Source organism: Diprion similis, chromosome 1, assembly GCF_021155765.1.
Source record: "Diprion similis isolate iyDipSimi1 chromosome 1, iyDipSimi1.1, whole genome shotgun sequence".
NCBI classification, from domain to species: Eukaryota; Metazoa; Arthropoda; class Insecta; order Hymenoptera; family Diprionidae; genus Diprion; species Diprion similis.
This window is the reverse complement of record NC_060105.1, coordinates 9,975,466-9,989,128: the sequence shown is the minus strand read 5'-3', so window position 1 is coordinate 9,989,128 and position 13,663 is coordinate 9,975,466. Positions and strand designations below refer to the sequence as shown.

Genomic DNA, 13,663 nt, shown 5'->3' with positions numbered 1-13,663 from the left:
TTACCCAGAATGAGAGTCAGCGAAAGGAGGAGAGGACCGTTTGTCACTCCTCTAATGCCTGTTTGGTTGCTTGTTTTGCCCGCTGGAATAAGACCTCCTTCCAGCATCCAGGCCAAGTCCGTGTTTCGTCCTCTCCGTCTTGTTTGTCTGTCTGGCGCATATGACGCCGCAAGAAGAGTACCGTGACTACTTCAATTTATCTCTCTAACAAAGTATTTCTCCGCCACTTCGAGCCAACTCCATTCCTCGTTCGATTTTTCTTACCGGCTGATAAGACGTTTCGCAGATGCGTTTTTTCGAGGTCGATATTCGAGAAAGTGTATTGCTGGTTATCAGCATTTTTCTGAAACACTGCGTAAGAATTGACGGTTCGCGATGCATAATCGATGATCTTTGATTCGGAGAAAGTTGGGTGGATTTTGACTCCAAGATTTATAACGGAGAGAAATTCAGAGCAAGCGACTTTAAGCCGCAAAAGTTTTTTAGGTGATTCATTGAGTGGACTGTTTATGGGAATACAGGCACTGGTACAGCCTTTCGCATCTCGAGGATAATCCCGGATGGAAGGAGAAGCTGCAGGAAGACTTAAAGATCGCAGAAACTGCTCTGCTCTGTACAACTCTGCTGAAAATCTTTCATCTCCAATATCTAACCGTCGAAAGTTTGCCCTTTCACCGCGGGAGATGAGCGACTGTCGAAAGGTCGGAAGTTCAGTTGAAAAGTTTACGAGAAAAGCATCTTTATTTTCCGCAACGAGAGTGACTCGGAGAGACAGTTTTTTCCTTCTTTCTTTCTTTCTTTGAAAATTAAAAACCAGCAGTTGTAAGTGTTCACTGAACTTTAGGATACTCAAACTGCTATCAGACTTCATGGTGGTTAAACTACGTTAAGATTTCTCAAGTATTCGTCAGAATGTATCACGCGAGATGTAAAATTTTATTTATTATCATAAACCTTGGAACTATTAGTTGAATCTCACTTATTTCCATCTGCAGCAAAAACTAAACTTTAGCTATTCAAAACGAAAATCGAAACTCAAGGGTGGTTTTCCACTCGAGTTTCAGGCTATGGATTAGGTGCCGAATCCCGCAGGATCAAAACAAATCCCAGATGCAGCTTCGCTGTGACTTCCGGCGAGGTGGTGACGACCCAAAGTGAGACTCCTGGGGAGTCGGCGAAGCGAGTTCCCAAACAGGGGAACGGCATGAGTGGCATACATAATGAACCATGAATGGGTATAAGAGCCCAACGATTGTCATCCTTCGGGTGACACGGAGCAGCGTGTGTGGCTCTTACAAGAAGCATTTGCGCAATCCCAACGACTAGCGCAGCGCACTGTTGAAACTGAGAACAATGCCATGGTGGACGAACAGCTTCGGGTGTTCCAGTTCCAAGGATCCCGTAGATTCGAGGAACATCTTCTGGCTCGCCAATCGACGCCGACTCGAGTCGTTGTCAGATCTGTGGGTATTCAAACGGCAGCAGGAATTCGATCCTCTCGGTATATTCCAGGCGAGGAAACATTTCGTGAAAGGACGAAGGTCCTTAATTGCGGTTCGGTGTGTGATATGACCTATAAATTTTATACACGGTGATAAGAAGATGTATTCGTAGGTGTGCTGGTTGAGGAGGGATGATTCAAGTTCAAGATGGACGATGGTCAGTGCAATAAGCTTTCGCAAGTATTGAATGCCGGTGCAATCTCATGATAATTTATCTTTCAACGTTATTTAGTTAGACCCATCGCATGGCATCTGAAGCTCGTCTGTTGCACGTTTGCCTCTGGTGCAAAAAACGTTAATAACAACAATGCTGAAACCAAAGAGAGTACGAAAAGTGAAACAAACGCAGCTGTCGGGTGCGGAACAAGCGGGATAAAAGGGCGAGCATTGATTTATGGGCCGTTGGAAAGGACGTTTAATTTCTTTGATTTTATTTTCTACCATTGCATGAATAAAAATTCGTTTGTCCGTATCCGACACTCTCGGATAACTGAAACTCTTTCAGGTACAAAGAGACGTGAAAATTGACGAGAAAGAAGTTGTAGCCTATAAAGACTCGAGTCAACTGGCAAGACGGGACCTTGAAAAGCTTCGTAAGACGCGCACTAAACGTGGGATACGATCTGCAGCGAAATGGCGTTTGTCTCTTCGGCGAGACAGTTTCAGCGTCATAATTTGTCTCTTGAGTATACTGGTCGGCAGGACGAAGGGAGAAGCAATTGGGCTTGGAGAGGGTTGTAATTTTGAGCACACTGTACTCAAGGACGGAGTGCGAGACAGCAGAAAGTGGTCACAGTCAGTAGTACTCGACCTATTCCGGCTCTTATTCGTCGGTGGAATATCATTCTCAGCATTGCTCGATCCTCAACTCACGAAATAATATGCCCTTGCAATTAAACGAATGGGGGGGGAAATTTTTTGAACAACTTTTATTTTCAAATTCATTACACGTGTTCTGTTTTTGTGAACGTTTATCCGATTTCTGGGCACATTTAATGTTTTTAATATTCTTAGTTGAGAAATTATATTGATCAAAAACAATTTTCAACTCCGCACTCGCAGAAGAAGAAGAAGCGTGAGAATTTTTTTTTTTTTTGCTTTTATTCTAGAGATTTCAATTGAGTGGTGTTTTTAGTTGAGATGAAATCACGAGAATATCTGTTGTGAAACATTTTTTTCAGTCACTCACAATCAATGTTTCAAATTATTGAACAAGTCTGATCATTCGTCTGATTTTTGTATTTTACTTGTATCACGAGATTGCGTTATTGTGATTTTTTGCACGCAGCGTCTTTGGTTTGTTATTAATTTTCTTCCATGACCCAGAGAGGATGAAATCCGTTTCTCGAATTAGACAGAGCGGCCGGGAATCCGGAAGCGGATGATATAAATAAATCTTTGATCCATGCGGCGGTTGGACCTCGTAGGCTTCGTTGCTGGCCATAAGACGGGGGAAATTTTTGTTTTAAGAAGTCGCTTATTGCCTTTCATCCATATTTATCATTTATCCTACGTGCCTTTATTTTCGCCGTTTTTTTTCACTTTCTAGCTCTACCGCCGAAGGAAATATTGCTTCCTTTATCCGTGAGTTACCTGCCGAAATGAGAAAATTCTTATTGTTAACATCGTTTGCGGTAGCCAGCTGCCTGAGAAAGGAACAGCCAAGTAGCTTGCGATTTGGGAACCCCATTGTGTACAGTCACGAATTATTAGCCGATAATCAGCGCCGCCTTCTTATCTGCGGAATTTATGCGGCGAATAAACTCTGTCTGTGCAATTTGAGAGATATTATAGCATTAAAAATAATCACCTCTGCGATAATGTTCCGCTGAAGAAAATTTAGAACGTTCTCTTTTTCGAGGCTCAATGTATGGCTAATTAGATCGCGGGCGTTATAGATTGAAATGAGAATGGGATACGGGTATTGCAATTTAAAAGTTTCAACAGACGTTCTACCAGCCTTTATTTCCATCTAAGAATTCCCGGGGCGGTCGGTAATCGTTAAGTTATTCATTTCACTGGCAGATACGTTGGTTCTGATTAGGAAACTAACTACAGCGAAACTCTTTACGCCGTGGCAAAAGAGGATGACAGAGAAAATTCGCGAAATATTTTTTATACGACGATAACTAAGATATGATTAGTCCTTAATGAATATCAGACCCTTTCCCGAATGGTGGATTTTTTTTAAGACGATTTTCCGCCCTTCCGTCACAGGATAATCTCATTGCTATTAACCTCGTATAATATTTACATACCCTATATAAAACCTATAAACCACTCAACGTCAGGTTCATGCAAACGTGAGAATTATCCTCAATTGAAACAGTTTAATTTTTTATCAAAAACTGAGGTATTCGGTGCTGCGAAGTCTGGGCCACGTGGCTGGACTGAAAAGAGAACGAATTTCGCACGCAGATTGAGCAGCAAAAAAAAAAGGGAGAGAGAGAAAGAAACACGAAGAAAAATGAGCCGGAGAAGGAGGCTGAGAATGTAAATGGTAATGAGGTTGCGTATCTGAGTACAAAGTAATGTCGGAATATCTTTGTTTTTATTTTTTTCATTCGTTATTGCAGAACGCCTTACACGCGAAAGAATCGTTTAGACAATTTTTCACACCTCGAGATTCTTATGAATATAAAATAATTGTGAACTTTATTATTCAAATCTTAATTTCCAACAAAAAGAGACAAACTACGCTTCAATTTTTTAAACGAATGTAACACTAAAACTAAGAAGCACGTGAAAAAAAATGAAAACTAATTTTCTTCATCTTGGATTATTTCTCAAGATTTACGATAAAAATATTAAGAAATCAAGTCTTTTCAAATTCTTTTCAACCAACTTTCTTAAGTTATAAATTGAAAACTGCATTGAGCAAATCAAATATTCCAGTTAAAAATCTTGTCCGATTGAACGTAAAAAAAAAAAATATCTACCCCGTACGTATCTCCACATAAACGTACATGCGTAGAAATTTCATGTACATAGTTAAAATTTAGCATATGATAACGAAATCCGCGTGGATCATCTTCTGCCGTATGGCGAAAGCAAAACAAGCCTGAGGCACAAGTCCGCATTTTGATGCCGACATTATTACACGTGTCGTGGTGGATTCCGTGGGTGAAAAGGGACAAAAAAAGGAGCAGCCACAGCCTGATCTCAGTGAGGGTAAAACGGTGGGACGCTTTAGCAGGGTAGATAAGAAAAATGAAAATGAACGAGAGGAAAAAGTCGGAAAAAATCGGCAAACAAGGTGAAGAGACGTGCCAGCGAACCTCGCAAATGTCCTCCGGACCTTCAGCGTGCAGGACTCGTATACTTTAGTCACGTTGTGTACGGACTGACCTGGGCAAAAAATGCTAATTAAACTATGGACTGACGCGTAATAAAGAGCCGGCTTTAGAGATGCTTCGTCCCCCGTGGTTGTTGCTACTAGACCAGCATCCTGCAGAGCAGAATGTGAGAGATCCTGGACCAAAACTCGCGATCCTCCGGAGGTAGGTGATCACCGCTCTATCGGCAACTCTCTGCTCTCCGCCTGGATATTCGTTGCCTTTTTATGCCACCCTAATTACCCCATAAACTGAAATTAAAGCTGTCACGTTGAGAACTTAAGAGCCCTTTGTTAAAGTACCTTCGGATTGGCTGTATTTACGGTTTGTAAGAAGCTCTTTTCTACATTCAAACCGTGAAATGCATCGCTAGAAATTATTTGTGTCATTGATAGATATTTAATGGTCTGAAGATTGGGAGTCAGATTGTGATTAATGATTTTTAAGTCGATATCACACTTCTGTATTCATCTGGATTCTATGAAACTTATTAGTCGGTCGATAAAGTTGGCAGGTATTATATTCCGGATTATAAAGAGTTTACGAATTGTTTACATAAAAAATTATTTCTTCTCTTTGACGAAGGGAAGTCAAGATTTGACGTTTCGCCCCTCGGGAAAGCCTTCCTCAGAAAAATGTTGACTGGGATTTATGGATGTCAATAAATATTACCTGCCCAATGGATCGTTAACGTAAGTTTCACAGCTGTTATGGCATTTTTTGATTTTCTTTTATGTCGAAAGTTTCACTTCTGATATGAGGTTGAAAGTAGTTAACTTTTTCTGCAAAGAGCCCCCCTCAGGACCGAAACGTCAAATCTTGACTTCCATTCATTTTGTCCTTCGACGCCGATAATTCTACACATCTTCTACAATCTCGCGTATAACGGAAGCCCGTTCGCACGAGCTGTTACGAAGGTATATCCGGTACGCGTTGGCATAGGCCCGCCATTAATTGTCGTCGAGGGAACTGAAACCGAGGGGTGTGCAGGTTCAGGGTACCTGGGACACAACATGGAGAGGCTCCGAGTCTAGACTCACTTTAACGACGACGATATATACATCATCCTTACATCCCAGGGCCGGGATTCGGGCAGTAAAACGCCGATTACCCCTCGTAGTTAGGGGCGTATTGCTCTTTTTTAATCTCGCATCTGAGATAAAAGACGCGCGTGTATCTGACGCATCTCGGCATCTGTGCTATTTTCGAATCCAGACTCAGCACAGGCATCCCCTGAGTAACGGGTTTCTATTGGGAGGGGGTTGAAATTAGGAATTTGAAATATTCCAAAAGCGCTAAATTCTGAATTTTTTCGTGTGCGAAATTTAGAGTGAAGAAATGAAACTTTGACGAAACAGTAAAGTTACGAATGGTCCGAAACCTGAGGCTCAAAGTACCGGAAGTGCTAAGTTCCGGAAGTGCTAAAATGAGGAAATTTAACTCCAATTTCCCCCTTCCCTAAGCCCCTGACCTCGATCACCCCAATAGGGTGACGTGATTTTTTTATCTGACGTTTCGGCGCCTTTTACTACCTGCAATATTCATCCAACCGCCAATTGCTGATAAAATAACCAGAGCGGAGTAAAAATCACCGAAAACATCGGCACCCTGGAAGAATATTCAGGTAAACTCCTATCGACGCTCACAGGTACGTCAAATTCAACCGTATTTCGAGGCTCTCGGCGTAGGTACGTGTTACGAATTCATAACTAAGCACGTGCCGAGATCCTGGCTACATACGAAATTAATTTTGTACCCTGTTCGTCCCGGGTATCGAGCGAAATATTTACCATCAAAGCAAACCAAGGTCGCATGTTTAAATTCGACTCGGTTACTTGCTACAGACGATCGTTGAGGTATGTTAGAAAAAAAACGTAATCGTTATTATGTATATATACGTTTGTTAAAGCTATTTTTCAAAATCTTCATACAATGACGGTAGTAATAATGAATCCTGATTTTTTATTTTATTTTTTTTATTTTTTGAATTGATGAATTTTCCTAAGCCGTACTTCCGAAAAAAAAGGATAAAACATTCTATAATTGTTTGTTGGAAAGATAAAAAATCAATACGAAGTACTATAGAATAAGTTATATCTATATGTATGTTTTTTACCAAATTTTTATACAATTTATACAATAAATTATTCATCTCACAAATCAAAGAAAAATCAACTACCCCTTTTTCCAAATAATCAGTTTTATTTAATAACAAATAATTCGTAATTCGACATGATTTGACACGTGTTACTGAGACATCAACAGAGGGCTAAATTGCAATTGAAAATTTTACACACGAAATGGATTGTATTTTTAATCGTTAATTAACGCCAAAGAGTGAAATTATGATGCTTGATCGCAAGCTCGCAGTTCTGGTAACTCAACGAGTCGAGGTTAGCAGCGGTAATCAAAGCTCGAGTCTCTAATTAAAGGTTCTTGTACGCCAGCCATGGGTATGGACGCGAGGACTTTGTTATGGGATATTCATGAAGTCGCGGCATCGTTACTGGGCCGCATAAATAAATTGGTCTCCATTTGTTCGCGTGGAAACTGCAGCTATTCGGCTATAATAATTCCTTACGCATTTATCTCTATTCTTTCGTTCTAATTTTATTTTAATCTTCAATTTTCGCCATCATACATTCAATTTGCGAATTATTCTGGGCTGTGCTATCTGCAGCTCTGAGTCGATAATTTATCGTTAAGATTTTATTCCTCGGGAGCATAGAATTCCGACGCACCTTATCGGCGTTTGTAATCAAGAAACAATATGAATAAAAAGTGACAGAACCGATAACTTATCCCGGAAAAATACGTCGCTGTAAAATCTGGATCCCATAATTTATAGAATAAGCAAAAATTTCTACGAGGGTGGCTTTGGTGTATTGATTTAATAAAGCCAGCGGAATTGATCGCGTCGTTTCTGCTGGCTACAGCGTCTATTAATTTACGAGTTTGGTATCCTCCGCCCACATTGTAACCTATATATTTCTTTCCTTTTTCTCAGCGCAAAAACAAACGATAAAAATTTGACCCATGCCTGATATCATCGCGTACATTTTCTTTGCTTCCTGCCTCTTGGCCCGAGGCACACAACGTTGGTGCTAAATCCAGTGGCTAATGAGCCGGAAATTTAACAAATAATTTATATTTTATTGTACAGTTCAATCATTCATATATTAAAATGGAAAGAGCACGCCCATAGCAATCGTATTTTATTCTCACGGCAAGAATAAAGTTTTATTTTTCTTTTCATTTGTTTATTATTGTTATTGTTGTTGTTGTTGTGGTTAATATCACAGATATTAGAATAACAGGTCAACAATGTATTTGATCTGTATTGAAACATGATTTATATTTATTTCTTAACTATATTGGGTAATGAGTTTTTTCGCGAGAATTACAAGAAACTCTACGGAAGATATAGAAGCCAAAAAATTAAAATCAGAATATACAATTTTCCTCTAAAATTTATTCTCAGGCAGCATCTTTCAACTTTTTTACTACCCTTACGTATTACATATATGCATATCTATATCTATCCCATCGATCGAGCGAAAGCAAGGCCTTGTGCTTGACTGCGGTGATTTTTTACACAGCAATTTTCTCTTTTTTTCCCTTTCCAGTCATAAGTTACACCTTGCGGGACCCACTATAAATCGATTGTGCGCGTGGCCACATTTTGTGTGTGTGTGTGTGTGTGTGTGTGTAGCCTGCCACTACCCTGCGGTAGGTTGTGCAGCTCTGTAACATGTCATTTCGCGGTGTCACGTAAATCACATGCGGATTCATGCTAACAAACGATAGACATATGCGAAAGTACAATTTTCATTTTGTTTGTTGCAGTGACTCGTGAGTCAAATTACGGTTCCCTGTAGTGAAATTAAAAATAATTTTCAATGATGATAATATCGATGGTTAAAACGAGTCAAATAAATTTTTAATCATATCAGGTAAACCGATCGAAGAAACCAAATAAAGTTCAAAATTTTTCTTAGTCACATACTGGGAGAAGAGGGGAAAAACTCGGCAGATCGAGTGACCGACTGCGCATGCGCCAGCCATGGCGTCAGGCTGGCAAACCTAAGCTTCGGCTGTCGAACGCGGCACATGGAGGTTATGTACAGGCGATACCAATTTGTTTAGTTATCGCAGAGTGCAGATAGTTGATGTTGTGATTCGGAAATGCTTGAAAAAAACTTTTATTGTCAAGTGGCCGATAACTAATGACTCCTACGAATAATTACGGCTGACAATATAACATTAATTCGCCAATTAACGCCAGAGTTTGACATCTCGTACGCCGTTTCGAGTGAGTTGGCTCCCCTGTATTGGGAACGAAAATATTGCCGCCAAACGATCTTATCGACCATTGAATTTAGTTATTTTGCAGGTTTGCAGACAGTCGCTTACGTCAGACTAATAAGTTTCAACGTTTCCTCTTGGTAGGTGAATCAGAAAAATGGAATCATCCGCTCTCACCCTTCAGGCATGCATCGTTTTTCTTTTCAACTTGACACATGGACTATCAATTCTTCCGGCTCCAGGATACTTTTCGTTCCTGGTGTAGGAATATACCACTTCCGGTTGCTTTCAATAAGAGTAAAGAAGTCGTTGCTTGTACGACTGTCTACCTGTTACTCGATTTGCAACCGTCTTTAATTTTGCGGCCGTACATATGACTGGCATGTTTTCGCGTTGTAATATGCGCGAGTATGCTTGTTTCCGATTGATCAAACGAGCCATGCCTTTTGACCTGTCAAATCTTCCATCCCCGAAAAGCGCTGACGAATGTTTGGCCAAGTTCTGCCTCTGACGTTTATATTCTCGGCAGTTTTTTGCGAATTAGGCGGACTGTAGAGCAAGATGAACGTTTCTCGAGCTCGGGAAGAGTCGACCAGATTCTTATTCGGCCTGCGGGAAGCCCTGGATGTTGGCGGAAAAAAAATATAGGAAAAGTATATTCGAGGTCGAGGAAAGGGTCGGGGTCGCCAAAGTGGACTGACGACGACACGGTATTCCTATACATATGTGGAAACACCGAAGTTGAGAGTTCTTATGAAAAGGATCCGAGCTTCCAAGCATTAGAAGTAACTGACGTTTTTGCCTCAAAGATAAATATTTTTATCCCTTTGATATTTTTTGAATGCGATTTCTCGAGCCCGAGATACTCGTCTAGGATCATCGAATTTCAGATACTTACGTACATGGAATCGAGCTCTCGCATCGCTCTTGAAAATTCCGTCATTCGAGTTCTGACGTAAATAACCGTAACAGGTACGAGGTATCGCATTCGTGAGGATAAATTTATCTTTAGACTTTTCTTCACGATTCACATATACATATTATACTCGAGAAATAGAGAGAGAGCGAGAGAGAGAAGAGAGACTCGATTGAAACTTTTATCAATGGCCTTTTTCTGCTCAAGTACACCGACCGTTTCCCCAACGACATTTCAACTGGAACGATTTCCTCTCTTCTTTTATTTTCCTTACTCTGTTCTGATCTTCCCCTCTTACTTTATTCTTATTTCATCTGAAATATTTTTCACTGTGAGTTACAGCCGAGTGCTGTGACTTAACGGTCCAAAGTAATCTCCGCGCCTGCGGGCGAGAGCTTCGACGCGAATGCTCGGAAGCCATTTGAGCTTTTATTTACTCGGCCAAATTGCTTAGAGGGCACTTGGTAATTAGCCAGCCACGTTTAAGCTAGGGTTTAGACGGCAAGCTTTGACTACCATCCTCTTAACTTACCTAACCCTCGCCACCGTCGCGTCGCCCAGTCCGTGCACTTTGTCACTCATATTCGCGTTCAGAATAATATAGAGGAGAATTTTTAAAGGCGAAAAAGAAAAACTTTTTAATTTTCTATTCATCTTTATTCTAATTAGGTACTATTCTTTTCCGCCCCTCCCTTCACTTTCTCAACGAGATTTTCGTTAATGCCAGCGAAAAACACGTTCAGCTCTCGGAGAGAGATAATGGAAGTAATAAAAACGAGATGGTGCCACGAAGATTCTCTTTACTTGAACTCCGCCAAAAACGGTGCGTGACAATTCCTATTCTGTCAGAATTTTTTTTCAGACCTTCTGAATTCTTCAAGAAATAGCCTCTTACATTGAAGATATTTTCATAGCTTGTTAGTCGCTGTACTCGTCATCTGTTTTACAAAATCACTGAAATTACCAGACGAGAAGGTTATTCCTAGTCCGAAAAGTTTTGGAAATCAACCAGAGCGCCAGGACAATCCTGTAGCTGATAAAATAAAGGACCACAACCTTGGCACCATCAGCTCAGGTTATAGTAGTAGGAACGAATTAGATTTATAACGTTTTTTATCAACGTAAAATTTGATCAATTGATCTCGAAGACAAAGACTGGCTTTGAATGGCTATTCTTCCAGTGAATACACAGCCAGTAAAACGGATAATAATAGGGCCGTTCTACGGAGCTTTGCAGTGGTGGACGGATCATCAGAGACATTGTAACGAAGATTAAAATGTCAGAGTCATACACACAGTGGCTTCGAAATCCTGACAGAAATTTTGCTTCCTTATTTTTATCCCGAATACAGTGTTGTTCAAGGAATTGTAAAATGGATGGAACAATTCTATGAGCAGTAAGCTTGAAGGCTGTCAACCCTCATGCTGTTTCGCAGGTACACCCGTACCCTTGGGCCTTCTACCTCTTAGCCTTCACATATGATTTATGGCACATACAGTCCCTCCTACCATAGAGAGGAACGAATCAACTCTGTTGAGGGTCGTTGAATGTTGGTCTGGTATTTGTACCCCTCAGAACTAAAGGTTCGGGGTCGAAAGAGAGTTTGCAGAAAGTCGGCTTGTGTACCGCAACCTGTTACCTACACACCGAAGACCATGGAATCAAGAAATTCCTCAGTTAACCGCAGTTTGTTAATTTTAACACCCTATTAATCGACTTAAGACGAATTGTAGAGCGTGATTGGTGACGATCACCGAAAGAGATTTAACATACTCGTCTATCCCCGCTGCAGTTAATCGTCTGACGCTACTCACCGTCGTTACCAAGGTACTTTGAGGTCGTAGGTTTATAGAGCGCGCCAAGACGTAGGAATTAATGGAAACACCACGCTAACGAAGGGTTAATTCACTTACAAGTTGGCTTTGAATTTCGCGATCCCATCCCTCCAGACGGTGTGCACTCTTCGGCATCCATCCGATTACCCTAACGACTGCAACGATCTACAGAAGCTTCTCTCAACTTAACACGAGTCTATAATTGAGCTTGCGGGAATAATTACGAGTCGGCTGAATTCCGGAAAGCGTAATCAACTGAAGAAAAAGTTGAAGTGGAGAAGAAAAATGAATTGTAACCATTTTATCAGAACCATTAACCACTGTCGAAAACAGAACGGGTTGTCTGACACATGCATCATGCTCGCGGTTTAACCGGTCAATCACAAGCCTCTCTCTTGATCGACTTTTTTCTATTCCAAGCCTCGAAACACCCGCAAACGTTTTTCATTATTTGCACGCAGAACTGCAATCGTTCCTTTTTCAACTAACTACATCATAGATGAAGTTGGCTCGGTGGAAGAGAATCACACGTGGTGGATATGCTGTTGGAAGTGCTTAGTAAGCGGTTCCATTGTGCACCGTTTGCGGGAGATAATGGCGCATAGATAGCCTGAACCTAGATCCCGACTCTCGACGTTCTGCAACGGGAATCGCGACGTCCAGATTCTCTTCTTTGGCCTTTGCCACTGCACCGAGGGTCATGGGTTAAAGACACTGAGGCCCTTGCTAGACGCTGTGTGCTCAAAGGCAGCAGGATCTTGAGATCGTGTCCTGTGTCTCGTCCAAAGTCTAAGGACGTGGTTGAAGATGCGTCTCATGATCACGGTCAATCACCTGCTCATTCCCTACGACCATTTACCCACTGACTCATTGTGTACTCTTGAATATGAATCAACCCTCATACTCAGTATTGGTCATAATCGAGATGAATAATTAATCCCTAATTGGCACTGAAGTTCGTAAAAATTGTTACTTTGGGACTTTGGAGTTGTTTGTAATTCGGTAAATCGTGATGATACAACAAGACTTAGACTCATGTTCTGAAATCTTAGTTCTTTCAAAGTAATTGCAAAAAATATATGAATTGTGATGTTTTCCCGAATGCATCGTTACGATAACGTTTCGCCAATTAGTGAAGATCGCGGTAAAGCAGCACTACTTGTTTATCAGTTGCGGCTCGACTTCGCGGATCGTTAAATTATTGTACTTGGATTCACCGTGACATTAAATGAGCGCGTACTAATCTACTGGTTGAAGTTTAGCCACTTCTCACGTAATTGTTTTCCACAAAATTCATCAATTTATAGTTGACGTCGCTTAAACGACCATAATGCTGAGTGGGCACCATACACCATTACCTGTAGTCGATTCTGCGGCTTGACTGAGGGGAATCAGGATTCACTCAAGTGAAGTTGTCGCGGTTAACAAGGACGAGGAGCGTGATGCCGAGAAGACTTCGATTCTAAAATCGAATCGACAACCATAATGCCATGCGAGCTGTGCGACATCGCGTCCCTTGATCATTCATTGACCAGAATTTAACCAGGTGGAACAACACCGCGCCTTATCGCTCGATCGTTCGTTAATTGTATTTGTGACGCTGAATTGGGGCCCCCATTGATCGTGCCCCGTGGCTGTTTTCCTATAGCGAAGGAACGCGGTAATACATTTCTGGCTGTGCTGTTTCTGCGTTAAATTTAACAACACGATGAAATTCGCTCTCACGTGAGAGTAAAATTAACCGCAAACTATTGTGAATATTGAAAATT

The 13,663-nt window shown here is 41.1% G+C and overlaps 1 protein-coding gene across 1 annotated transcript in view; it reads left to right on the top strand.

Annotated features, from left to right (window-relative positions):
- LOC124405607 overlaps positions 1–13,663 on the top strand; it is a 131,285-nt gene that overhangs the window by 93,128 nt on the left and 24,494 nt on the right. The window lies entirely within an intron of this gene.